General features: G+C 38.9%; 1 protein-coding gene across 1 annotated transcript in view; it reads left to right on the forward strand.

Annotated features, from left to right (window-relative positions):
- Positions 1-14116, forward strand: part of PLCL2 (phospholipase C like 2) — a 192942-nt gene that overhangs the window by 165584 nt on the left and 13242 nt on the right. The gene's annotated exons all lie outside the window — the stretch shown is intronic.

Raw genomic sequence — 14116 nt, forward strand, 5'->3', positions numbered from 1 at the left:
TTGTCTTGCTGATCTTTTCTTTATCTGAGTGTTTGAGACCCTGAATAATAATAACACAGAAACATTATTTCACTCTGGGCCTTGGACAACTCAATGTAAAATTACTCTCCGGTTCACCCTCCAAACTTTCTTCTCAGTTGAATTCAAAAGACATTATCACAGCTGCCTCTTTTAATTTCTCTGTTTCCCTTCAAGTTAAAAGATCCATCCTGCATCCCTAATTTTCAAAGTGATATATACTCATGTAAAAAAAATTTGGGAAATACATACATGTAGATGATAATAAACTACAATTTAGACAAAAAAAAAAAAATCCATCCTGCAGCTGACAACAGTCTTCTGATTTAATTTAATGAAAAGTCACCCTTCCGAAGCTAGCCAACTTGCACTTTCTCATCTTAAACCCTTACTCATTTTTATAATAAGTCATTTTCTAAACTTCTTCAAATACTTCCCTTCCTACACATGTACTTTTTTGAATCTCTGGATCTTCTGCTTAGTATTTAACTCTGATCATTTGCAGTTCAGTAAACAGCAGATAGAAAAATTTACAATGAAGAGGAATTTGGCTTTACAACTTGCTGACTCACTCCCAACCAGAGATGGGGTGTACACTACAAATTTCCTGCAAACCTCAGGAAAAAATTGCATTGTAGTTTAAAGCCCTGTGATAGGAACAAATGCTCATTTGGCTTTTATTTTATTATAGGCAAAACAGACTTAGGAACCAAACTTTCACCTGTCAGCTATCCTTGCTACTCCATTCTGGTCCAGGAACCAGCAACCTGGGCATCACCTGGGAGCTTGCTCACAATGCAGACTCCCGGGCCCTGCCCCAGGCCTGCTGAGTCAGAATCTGCCTTTTTACAAGATCCCGGGGGATGCTTATGTACATTACAGTTTGAGAAGCACTGGGCTAAGAACCCCTGAAAATGGGAGTCTGGCACACATATTCATGAAAAACAGCTGACATAAAGTAATGGCTCAGGTTTTAGAAACATGAAATTGAACCAAACAGCTACAATGAGGAAACTATTTTCTTTTGAATTATGTCCAGGAGATAGAATTAGCACCTCAGACTTACGTACATATGGAAACAAGTGTATAGAACAGGGTAATAGATCTTTTTAAAATTCCCAGGGTAGTATTTGCTGTAGCTGGTGTTTGAGTATGCGCTGAGTGGGGAAGAGTTGGAGAGGTCTGTGTGTCTTTTCTGTACAATAGGAGGGCTTTTTTCATTGCTGCATATTTCACGGGTTTAAACTTTCTTTAGAAGAATCAGTGCCTGTGGAGCTTTAGACATGAGTTTGGGTCTGAGTTGAGCTCCCAGCCTTTTCCTGGCAGGAGGGGATGGGTCCCTTGAGTTCCCCTCACCACCTGTTCTCTGCGCAGAGCTTGGAGGGGGTCCAGCCCTCCAGGGCCCTGTGTGGTATGTAGTTGGCAGCGGGTGCCCTCATGGGGTCACAGAGGCTTGGGGAAGGTTCCAGACTTTCCCTCCAGACGTGCTGAGGGAGCCCCGGAGCTGTGAGGCCAGCTGTAAGAATTACCTGGGTGCTTAAAACACAGTCTCCTAAGCCCCACTGCAGACCTCCTGGGTCATCATCTCAGGAGTGGATGCAGGAATCTGGCTGTGTGACACGTTCCTCAGGGGATTCGCAGGCACCCTAAAAAATTGAGTGCCACGACTCTAGAGTCAAATCAGAAGTGTCTTTCCTTCTGAATCACCCCACTCATGTGAACAACAAGGGAGGCAGGGTGCCCAATCATCGCGGGACGAAGGACTTGCAGTGTGAGAGCCGGGGTGATGGGTCACCCCCAGAGCAGGCGCCCGGCCACAAACTCCTTTCATCCAAGGATGTCCAGCCAAGTTTTCATGAGTCTTTGCTGGCTTTGTTTAGTTTTTTCAACTTTAAGAGTTGCTTTAAAATACAGAAATGAACGAAGGAGAAATGTCACCTCTGATTCCACACCCAGAATGACCTGCTATTAACATCTTGGCATATTTACTTCCAGTCATTTTTTTCTTTGAATAAAAATCATTCATTTGTTTCTGTAAATATGTCTTCATTATAAAGAACTTTTTCAATGTATAAAAGATAAGTTTTAAAATGACCTCAGATCCTCCCTCTGAGAAATAATTATTATTAAATGTAAGTGACCTTATTCCAGGAACCTTTTTATATGCATATGGATGGATGGATGGAGATACATGTTTTTGATCCTGAGTCATACCTTTTTCTTGTTTTTCACATCTGTGATATTGGTGTGTATCTTATAATGCATGGCATCTTTGCATTGTAGCCTAGTTAAATTGGAGTGATTTTCTTCCTTAGTGGTGTATAAAATAGTGGTACGTATGTCTCATCAGTACTAGTATCTCAGATATTATGAAATAAGGTATATCAGTAGATAGAATCCTACTATAATTTCTCTATTTAATTTTTTTAAGTACTAAGTTTCACTTTACTTAATTTAACAGGAAGAAAGCAAACCATAAAGAAACTAAATGAATTGCTGAACAATTTTTACTCTAAAGGTTTTTCTTTCCTATAAAATCCCTCTGAGGTTAAGAAAAGAGATTATGAAAAATGTTAATTGGAGTCATTTTGTTGGGTTTTTGAAAGCTATACATTTCAGTTATAAGCTTTGTTGGTTGCCCTTCTGCTACGAAAGATGAGTTAGCACTTTTTAATATTTCTGGGTGGGGAGTTAGGCATATTGTTATTTTTCCATTATCCAGGTTTAAACATCACCAGTTGGTTCCAGACTGTAGTTCCCATGTTGCTTGCTATAAGCTCAATATTTAAACTGGTTCGCTGTCACCACCAGTCCGAGAAATTGCCCATGCTTTTCTGTAGCCTGAGGGAATGGCGGAGAAGAGAGAAATCTCAGCTGGGGTCATAGACAGCCTTTGTTTGGATACTGGGACCCAGCTTTCTCAGAGTTTGTAAATGTCCTGTTCTAGGGTTTCTGCTGCATAATTGGAGAGAGGGTGTAATTCATTCCCACAGGCTTCTGATTGCTTCTTTAATTCAGAAGCCAGCCCTCAAGACCTCACACTCATTAGATAGCACCATTCTCTCTTTTTTGATGAGCATTATTGAGGTATAATTTACATAAAATAAAATTCACAAATTTTAACTGCGCAATTCAATGAATTTTGACAAATGTATATAATCATGCAGCATACCATAGTGATGATAGAGCTTCATTCCTAGAAGTTCCCTTGTGTCCCTTTGTAGTAAACTCCCCCACCTTGCTGATTGCTGGTCTGATTGCCATCTGTAGTTTCACCCATTCCAGATTGTCCCATAAATGGAATCATGTAGTAATAAACATTGTGCCTGGCTTCTTGCATTTAGGATAACGTTTTTGAGATTCATCCAAGTTGATGTATGTTTCAGTAAGCTATTCCTTTTTATTGATGAATAGTATTCTATCCTATGGGTGTACCACACTTTGTATGTTCACTAGTTGATGGACATTTGGGTTGCTTCCAGTTTTTACCTATTAAGAATACAGCTGCAATGAACATTCACATTCAAGTCTTTGTGTGAACATATATTTTTATTTTTCTTGGGTAAATACCTATGAGTGGCATTGCTCATATGGTAAGTGTATGTCAGACTTGATAAGAAATTGCCAACTGCTTTACAAACTGCTTTATGAACTGTTCCATTGTGAATTCCCCCCAGCAGTGTTACGAGAGTTCCAGTTACCCCACACCCTTGTCAACGTTTGTTATTATCAGTTTAGCAAGTCTAGTAGGTGTATAGAGTTTGAGCATCTTTTTGTTGGGGTCTTTGTTTTTTTAGATTTTTTTAGAAGATCTTGATGGGCCTTAGTGTGGCTTTCTTTATGTTTCTTCTGCTTAGAGTTCTTTGAGGCTTTTCTATATGTGGATTTACAGTTTCCATCAAACTTGGAAAATTTTCAGCCATAGTTTCTTTAAATTTTTTTCTGTTTTACCCTTTCTCTCCTCTCCTTCTGTAACTCCATTTGTACATATGTACTGCTTGATACTATCCCATAAGTCACAGATGCACTGTTCATTTGTTTAGGCCTTTGTGCTGTTTTTTTTTTTTTAATAGTTTCTAGTGCTGCAAGCAATGCTAGTCTTCAAGTCTTCTAGTCTTCAAACAATACTGCTGTATCTTCTACAGCGTCTAATCTGCCATTAATCCTGTCCAGTGGGGTTTTTATTTTGAATTTCCCGCTTCTCTTCTTTGTGCTCATGCTATCCTCTCCCTCCCTTTGTGCTCATGATACAATATCCTATTGTATATTTACAATAGCTGTTGCAGCCCTCCCTCCCTCTCCACCACTACCCTTGCAGCCGCTTTGCCTCCCTGAGCTCCAAAGAGGGGCTGCTGGGCTCTGTTTGGGAAGCTTTCCAGGCAATGAGCTGGACCTTGTGTCCATACCCCTTCTCCCAGGGCTCCCTGTCTTGCACTATCTGAAAATCATTGCTTTATATATTGTGTCCAGGTTTCTAGTTGTGTGTCAGCCCCATTCCTAACTTTTCCATGTCACCTCTTTCTTCCCACCCCCTGTCCCATCATCTCTTCTCCTCCGTCAAACAGAAGTAAAAGGGGAAAGACACTCAGTTTATATCTCTCCAGGTTGTTGGGCTGTTAGAATTTTCAGCACCTAAATGGGAAAAGAATTTGAAAAAGAATAGATATATGTATATGTATAACTGAATCACTTTGCTGTACACGTGAAACTAACACAGCATTGTAAATCAACTGTACTTCAATATAAAATAAAAAATTTTTAAAACTTCATTGCAGAACTTCCTTCCCATAGTCCTGATGAAATGAGCAAAAGAGTAAAACTGGCAAACACACACACACAATACACAAACACAAGCAGCCACCCCGCAAAGAAAAAGGTATAACATAATTTAATAAACTTCTAAAACTCATAGAACTCATACTGGCAATTCATAAAAATCCTGAACATTGGGGTACATGTATCCTCTCGAACCATGATTTTCTCCAGATATATGCCCAGGAGTGGGATTGCTTAATCATATGGTAGCTCTGTTTTTAGTTTCTTAAGGAACCTCCACACTCTTCTCCAGAGTGGCTGTACCAATTTATATTCCCACCAACAGTGTAGGAGGGTTCCCCTTTCTCCACATCCTCTCCAACATTTATTGTTTGTAGACATTTTTTTAAATAAATTTATTTATTTTATTTACTTATTTTTGGCTGAGTTGGGTCTTTGTTGCTGCACGCGGGCTTTCTCTAGTTGTGGTGAGCAGGGGCTACTCTTCCTTGTGGTGTGCGGGCTTCTCCTTGCAGTGGCTTCTCTTGTTGCGGAGCACGGGCTCTAGGTGTGCAGGCTTCAGTAGTTGTGGCATGCGGGCTCAGTAGTTGTAGCTTGCAGGCTCTAGCGTGCAGGGTCAGTAGTTGTGGCACATGGGCTTAGTTGCTCCGCGGCACGTGGGATCTTCCCAGAGCAGGGCTCGAACCCATGTCCCCTGCATTGGCAGGTGGATTCTTAACCAGTGCGCCACCAGGGAAGTTCCCTGTTTGTAGACTTTTTGATGATGGCCATTCTGACTGGTGTGAGGTGATACCTCATTGTAGTTTTGATTTGCATTTCTCTAATAATTAAAAATGTTGAGCATCTTTTCATGTTCCTCTTGGCCACCTCTATGTCTTCTTTGGAGAAATGTCTGTTTAGGTCTTTGCCCATTTTTTGATTGGGTTACTTGTTTGTTTGTTTGTTTTTTGATATTGAGCTGCATGAGCTGCTTGTAAATTTTGGAAATTAAGCCCTTGTCAGTTGCATTGTTTGCAAATATTTTCTCCCATTCTGTAGTTGTCTTTTTGTTTTCTTTTTCATTTTCTTTGCTGTGCAAAAACTTTTGAGTTTAATCACTTTCCATTTGTTTATTTTTCTTTTTATATCCATTACTCTAGAAGACAGATTGAAAAAGATATTGCTGCAATTTATGTCCAAGAGTGTTGTGCCTATGTTTTTCTCTAAGCGTTTTATAGTATCTGGTCTTACATTTAGGTAACCCATTTAACCCATTTTGAGTTTATTTTTGTGTATAGTGTTAAAGAATATTCTAATTTCATTCCTTCACATGTAGCTGTCCAGTTTTCTCAGCACCATGTATTGAAGAGACTATCTTTTCTCCACTGTATATTCTTGCCTCCTTTATCATAGATTAGGTGACCATAAGTGCATGGGTTTATCTGTGGACTTTCTGTCCTGTTCCATTGATCTGTATTTCTGTTGTTGTGCCAGTACCATACTGTTTTGATTACTGTAGCTTTGCAGTATAGTCTGACGTCAGGGAGCCTGATACCGCCAGCTCCGTTTTTCTTTCTCAAGATTGCTTTGGCTATTTGGGGTCTTTTGTGTCTCCATATAAATTAAAAAAATTTTTTTGTTCTAGTTCTGTGAAAAATGCCATTGGTAATTTGACAGGGATTGCATTGACTCTCTAGATTGCCTTGGGTAGTATAGTCATTTTGACAATATTGATTCTTCCAATCCAAGAACATGGTATATCTTTTCATTTGGTTGTGTCATCTTCGATTTTTTTCATCAGTGTCTTATAGTTTTCAGAGTACAGGTCTTTTGCCTCCTTAGGTAGGTTTATTCCTAGGTATTTTATTCTTTTTGATGTGACAGTAAATGGGATTGTTTCCTTAATTTCTCTTTCTGATCTTTTGTTGTTAGTGTATAGAAATGCAATAGATTTCTGTGTATTAATTTTGTATCCTGCAACTTTACCGAATTCATTGATGAGCTGTGGTAGTTTTCTGGTAGCATCTTTAGGATTTTCTATGTACAGTATCATGTCATCTGCAAATAGTGACGGTTTAACTTCTTTTCCATTTTGGATTCCTTTTATTTCTTTTTCTTCTCTGATTGCTGTGGCTAGAACTTCCAAAACTATGTTGAATAAAAGTGGTGAGAGTGGACATCCTTGTCTTGTTCCTGATCTTAGAGGAAATGCATCCAGGCTTTCACCATTAAGTATGATGTTAGCTGTAGGTTTGTCATATATGGCCTTTATTATGTTGAGGTAGGTTCTCTCTGTGCCCACTTTCTGGAGAGTTTTTGTCATAAATGGGTATTGAATTTTGTCAGAAGCTTTTTCTGCATCTATTGAGATGATCATATGGTTTTTATTCTTCAATTTGTTAATGTGTTGTATCACACTGATTGATTTGTGGATATTGAAGAATCCTTGCATCTTGGGATAAATTCCACTTGATCATGGTGTATGATCCTTTTACTGTATTGTTGGATTCGGTTTGCTAGTATTTTGTTGAGGATTTTTGCGTCCATGTTCTTCAGTGATACTGGCCTGTAATTTACTTTTTTGTGTGGTATCTTTGTCTGGTTTTGGAATCAGTGTGATGGTGGCCTCATAGAATGAGCTTGGGAGTGTTCCTTCCTCAGCAATTTTTTGGAATAGTTTGAAAGAATAGGTGTTAACTCCTCTCTAAATGTTTGATAGAATTCACCTGTGAAGCCATCTGGTCCTGGACTTTTGTTTGTTGGGAGTTTTTAAAATCACAGTTTCAGTTTCAGTACTTATGATTGGTCTGCTCATATTTTCTATTTCTTCCTGGTTCAGTCTTGGAAGATTGTACCTTGCTAAGCATTTGTCCATTTCTTCGTGGTTGTCATATAGTTGTGTGTAGTAGTCTCTTATGATCCTTTGTATTTCTGTGGTGTCAGTTGCAACTTCTTTTTCATTTCTATTTTTATTGATTTGAGTCCTCCTGCTTTTTTTCTTGATGATTCTGGCTAAAGGTTTGTCAGTTTTGTTTATCTTTTCAAAGAATAAGCTTTTAGTTTCATTGATCTTATCTATTGATTTCTTTATCTCTATTTCATTTATTTCTGCTCTGATCTTTATGGTTTCTTTCCTTCTGCTAACTTTGGGTTTTGTTTGTTCTTCTTTCTCTAGTTGCATTAGTTGTAAGGTTAGGTTGTTTATTTGAGATTATTATGTTTCCTGAAGTAAGATTGTATGGCTATAAAGTTCCCTCTTAGAACTGATTTTGCTGCGTCCCATAGGTTTTGGATCATCATGCTTTCGTTTTCATTTATCTCTTGGTATTTTTTTATTTCCTCTGATTTCTTCAGTGATCCACTGGTTGTTTAGTATTGATAGCATATTGTTTAGCCTCTACATGTTTGTGTTTTTTACAGGTTTTTTCTTGTAGTTGATTTCTAATCTCGTAGTGTTGTCATTGGAAAAGATGCTTGATATGATTTCAATTTTTAAAATTTACTGTGGCTCACTTTGTGGCCCAGCATGTGATCAATCCTGGAGAATGTTCCATGTGTACTTGAAAGGAATATATACTCTGTTACTTTTGGATAATGCTCTAAAAATAGCAATTAAGTCCATCTGGTCTAATGTGTCATTTAAGACCTGTGTTTCCTTATTGATTTTCTGTCTGATGATCTGTCCATTGATGAAAGTGGGTTGTTAAAGTCCCCTACTATTATTGTGTTACTGTTAATTTCTCCTTTTATGGCTGTTAGCATTTGCCTTATATGTTGAGGTGCTCCTATGTTGGGTGCATATATATTTACAATTCTTCCATATTCTTGTTAGATTGATCCCTTCATCATTATGCAGTGTCCTCCTTTGTCTCTTGTAGCAGTCTTTATTTTAAAGTCTATTTTTGCCTGATATGAGTATTGCTACTGCAGCTTTCTTTTGATTTCCATTTGCACGGAATTCCTTTTCTGATCACCTCACTTTCAGTCTGTATGTGTCCCTAGGTCTGATGTGGGTCTCTTGTAGACAGCATATATACGGGTCTTGTTTTTGTGTCCATTCAGCAAGTCTGTGTCTTTTGGTTGGAGCATTTAATCCGTTTACATTTAAGGTAATTATCGATATGTATGTTCTTATCATCATTTTGTTAATTGTTTTGGATTTGTTTTTGTAGGTCTTTTTTCTGCCTGTCCTCTTTTGTTCTCTTCTCTTGTGATTTGATGACTAATTTTAGTGTTGTGTTCGGATTCCTTTTTCTTTTTTGTGTATCTATTGTAGATTTTTGGTTTGCAGTTCCCATGAGGTTTTGATATAGCAGTCTATATATAAACAAGATTGTTTTAAGTTACTGGTCTTTTAATTTCAAATGCATTTCCAGTATCCTGCATTTGTACTCTCCTCTTCTCACAATTGCTGGTTTTGATATCATATTTGTGTGTGGATGATTTCCTACCTTTACTGTATGTTTGCCTTTACTGGTGAGCTTTTCTGTTCATAATTTTCTTGTTTCTAGTTGTGGCCTTTTCTTTTCTACTTAGAGACGTACCTGTAGCATTTTTTGCAAATCTGGTCTGGTGGTGCTGAATTCTCTTAGCTTTTGCTTGTCTGTAAAGATTTTGATTTCTCCATTGAATCTGAATGAGAGCCTTGCTGGGTAGAGTTTTCTTGGTTGTAGGTTCTTACCATCCATCACTTTAAATATATTGTGCCACTCCCTTCTGGCTTGCAGAGTTTCTGCTGAAAAATCAGCTGATAACCTTATGGGAATTCCCTTGTTGCTTTTAGTATTTTCTATTGCTTTTAATTTGTCAGTTTGATTACTATGTGTCTTGGCATGATCCTCCTTGAGTTTATCCTGCCTGGGACTCTCTGCACTTCCTGGACTTGGGTGTCTGTTTCCTTTCCCATGTTAGGGAAGTTTTCAGCTGTTATCTCTTCAAATATTATCTCAGGTTCTTTCTCTCTCTTCTTCTGGGATCCCCATAATGTGAATGTTGTCGTAAAGTTCTCTTAGACTGTCCTCATTTCTTTTCATTGTTTTTTCTTTATTTGGTTCCACAGCAGTGATTTCCACCATTCTGTCTTCCAGCTCAGTTATCCATTCTTCTGCCTCAGTTATTCTGTTATTGATTCCTTCTATTTTTCATTTCAGTTATTGTATTGTTCATCTGTTTGTTCTTTAGATCTTCTAGCTCTTTGTTAAACATTTCTTGTATCTTCTCGATCCTTGTCTCCATTCATTTTCCAAGATCTTGGATCATCTTTATTATCATTACTCTGAACTCTTTTTTTGGGTAGGTTGCCTATCTCCACTTCACTTAGTTGTTCTTCTGGGGTTTTATCTTGTTCCTTCGTCTGGGACATATTCCTCTGCTGTCTCATTTGTCTAACTTTCTGTGATTGCGGTTTCCGTTCTGCAGGCTGCAGGGTTGTAGTTCTTGCTTCTGCTGTCTGCCCACTGGTGGATGAAGCTGGTCTAAGAGGCTTGTGCAGGCTTCCTGATGGGAGGGGCTGGTTCCTGCCCACTGGTGGGTGGAGCTGGGTATTGTCCCTCTGGTGAGCAGGGCTGTGTCAAGGGGTGTGTTTAGCAGGCAGCTGTGGGTTTGGGAAGACTTTAGGCAGCCTGTCTGCTGATGGGTAGGGCTGTGTTCCTGCCCTGTTGTTTGGCCTGAGGTGTCCCAGCACTGGAGCCTACAGGCTGTTGGGTGGGGCCAGGTCTTGGTGAGAAAATGGCTCACAGCATTGAGTACTCCCCAGAAGTACCACCATCAGTATCTTTTTCCCTGCAGTGAGCCACAGCCACCCCTGACCTGAGCAGGAGACCCTCCAATACCAGCACGTAGGTCTGGTCCAACCTGCCATGAGGACACTGCTTTTTCCCCTGGGTCCTGGTGCACACGAGACCTTGTGTGCACCCTCCAAGAGTGGAGTCTCTGTTTCTCCCAGTCCTGTGGAGCTCCTATGATCAAACCCTGCTGGCCTTCAAAGCCAGATGCTCTGGTGGATCCTTCTCCTGATGCCAGACCCCCAAGCTGGGGAGCCTCATGTGGGGCTCAGATCTTTCACTCCTGTGGGAGAACCTCTGTGATATAATTATTTTCCAGTTTGTGGGTCGCCCACCTGGCAGGTATGTGAGATGATTTTATCGTGATTGTGCCCCTCCTACCATCTCATTGTGGTTTCTTCTTTGCTTTGGGGAAGTGGACCCACCTCTTAATGGACAGTGCAACGTGCCTGGATGGGGGCAGAAGGCATTGTTGGTGGCCATATTTGCAGTGGCAGAATCTGTGAATGAAGCCGTTTCCCTTAAATGGGTGTGGGAGACTTTGTGAGGCTTGTCCTTACGGGATGATAAAGTCATAAGATCCCACTTCTTGTGCTCCCACTAGATTGCCAGCCTCCTCCACCTTCATGTAATTGTGTTCTGTCATACAGTATATAGCATCTTACATCTCTGTGACTTCTACCCACTGATTACACTGATGCCCTCAAAGTGGCACAGATGTACCCTATTCCTTCTCCTTCAGCATCCCTGCAAATACTTGGGCACTGTTGTATCTTCTCTCAAACCCCCGAGATTCAGGATGAGGTGGCTTCTGGTGCCTTCCCCATTGGGTCCCTTCATTTTCTGAAGGCTCTGGCTTGTCAGTGCCTTGTCAGTGCTTGTCAGTGTCATAAGATGGGACAACCAGGATTACCCCCACACTTCAAATGCCTGGTGGGCTAACCCTCCCAGAATGAGACTTGGCAGTCTGATTTTGCTCAAGTCTGAAAACCATCTTACTATTAATATAGGCCAAAATTATGTTGGATTTTATAGCACCTGTGTCCTATCATGGACTTAAATGAAGCTTATTACAACCCAAGATGATTTCCAGAACTGCTGCCAAGCAAGCGCTCCCTATACTGTGTCACTCCACCCTCAGAGAAAAACTAGAGATTAAACCCTGAAAGTAATTAGAGATTTGTTCTCTTTAGGAACATAAGACTTCTGCCAAAAATAAATAATTAAACCAGATAGTTTTTGCACCTGTTAAGGCATTAATCTTTCAAAATTTTATGTATGTATGTATGTAATTGAAAAATAGTTGATTACAATGTTGAGTTAATTTCTGCTGTACAGCAAAGTGATTCAGTTATACATATATATATATATATATATATATATATATATATATATATATATACACACATTCTTTTTTATATTCTTTTCCAATATGGTTTATAACAGGATATTGAATATAATTCTCTGTGCTATACAGTAGGACCTTGTTGTTTATCCATTCTGTATATAATAGTTTTTATCTGCTAATCCCAAACTCCCACTCCATCCCTCCCCTACCCCCCTTCCCCCTTTGCCACCACAAGTATGTTCTCTGTGACTGTGAGTCTGTTTCTGTTTTGTAGATAAGTTCATTTGTGTCCTATTTTAGATTCTACATATAAATGATACCATACGGTGTTTGCCTTTCTCTTTCTGACTTACTTCACTTAGTATGATAATCTCTAAGTCCATGCATGAGCTGCAAATGGCATTATTTCATTCTTTTTTATGGCTGCATAGCATTCCATTTTATATATGTACTACATCTTCTTTATCCATTCATCTGTCGATGGACATTTAGATTGTTTTCGTATCTTGGTTATTGTGAATAGTGCTACTGTGAACATAGGGATGTATGTATCTTTCTGAATTACAGTTTTGTCCTGATATATGCCCAGGAGCAGGATTGCTGGAGCATATGGTAGTTCTATTTTTAATTTTTTGAGGAAACTCCATACTGTTTTCCACAGTAGCTGCAGCAACTTACCTTCGCACCAACAGTGTAGGAGGGTTCCCTTTTCTCTACACCCTCTCTAGCATTTGTTATTTGTAGACATTTTAAAGATGGCCATTCTGCCTGGTGTGAGGTGATACCTCATTGTAGTTTTGATTTGCATTTCTATAGTAATTAGTGATGTTGAGCATCTTTTCTTGTGCCTGTTGTCCCTCTGTATGTCATCTGGAGAAATGTCTATTTAGGTCTTCTGCCCATTTTTTAGTTGGGTTGTTTGTTTTTTTGTTGTTGAGTTGTATGAGCTGTTTGTATATTTTGGAAATTAAGCCCTTGTCGGTCGCATCATTTGCAAATATCTTATCCCAGTCTGTAGCTTGTCTTTTCATTTTGTTTATGGTTTCCTTTTCTGTACAGAAGCTTGTAAGTTTGATTAGCTCCCATTTGTTTATTTTTGCTTTTATTTCTATTACCTTGGGAGACTGACCTAAGAAAACATTGGTGTGATTTATGTCAGAGAATGTTTTGCCGATATTCTTTTGTAAGAGTTTTATGGTGTCATATCTTACATTCAAGTCTTTAAGCCATTTTGCGTTTATTTTTGTGTATGGTGTGAGGATGTGTTTTAACTTCATTGCTTTACATGCAGCGGCCCAACTTTCCCAGCACCACTTGCTGAAAAGACTGTCTGTTCTCCATTGTATATTCTTGCCTCCTTTGTTCAAGATTAATTGACCGTATGTGCGGGGGTTTATTTCTGGGGGTTTGTGTTCTGTTCCATTGATCCAAATGTCTGTTTTTGTGCCATTACCATGATTTTTTGATCACTGTAGCTTTGTAGTATTGTCTGAAGTCTGGGAGGGTCATGCCTTCTGCTTTTTCTTTTTCCTCATGATTGCTTTGGCAATTCTGCATTTTTTATTGTTCCATATAAATTTTAGGCTTATATGTTCTAGTTCTGTAATTTGATAGGGATCACATTAAATCTGTAGATTGCTTTGGATAGTATGGCCATTTAAACAATATTAATTCTTCTAATCCAAGAGCATGGATATCTTTCCATTTCTTTGAATCATCTTCAGTTTCCTTTATTAATGATTTATAGTTCTCAGCATATAAGTCTTTCACCTCCTTGGTGAGGTTTATTCCTAAGTATTTTATTTATATCTTTTTTGATGTATTTTTGAAAGGGATTGTTTACATTCCCTTTCTGATATTTCATTGTTAGTGTAAAGAAATGCAACCGATTTCTGTATGTTAATCTTGTATCCTGCTACTCTGCTGAATTCGTGTATCAGTTCTAATAGTTTTTGTGTGGAGTCTTCAGGGTTTTCTATATAGAGTATCATGTCATCTGCATATAATGACAATTTTACCTCTTCCCTTCCAATTTGGATACCTTTTATTTCTGTTTCTTGTCTGATTGCTGTGGCTAGGACTCCAATACTATGTTGAATAGAAGTGGTGAGAGTGGGCATCCTTGTCTTGTTCCAGATTTTAGCTGGAAGGCTTTCAGCTTTTCACCATTGAGTATTATACTGGATGTGGGTTTGTCATAAATAGCTTTTAT

Source organism: Balaenoptera borealis, assembly GCF_965194805.1.
Source record: "Balaenoptera borealis genome assembly, chromosome: 5".
Lineage (NCBI taxonomy): Eukaryota > Metazoa > Chordata > Mammalia > Artiodactyla > Balaenopteridae > Balaenoptera > Balaenoptera borealis.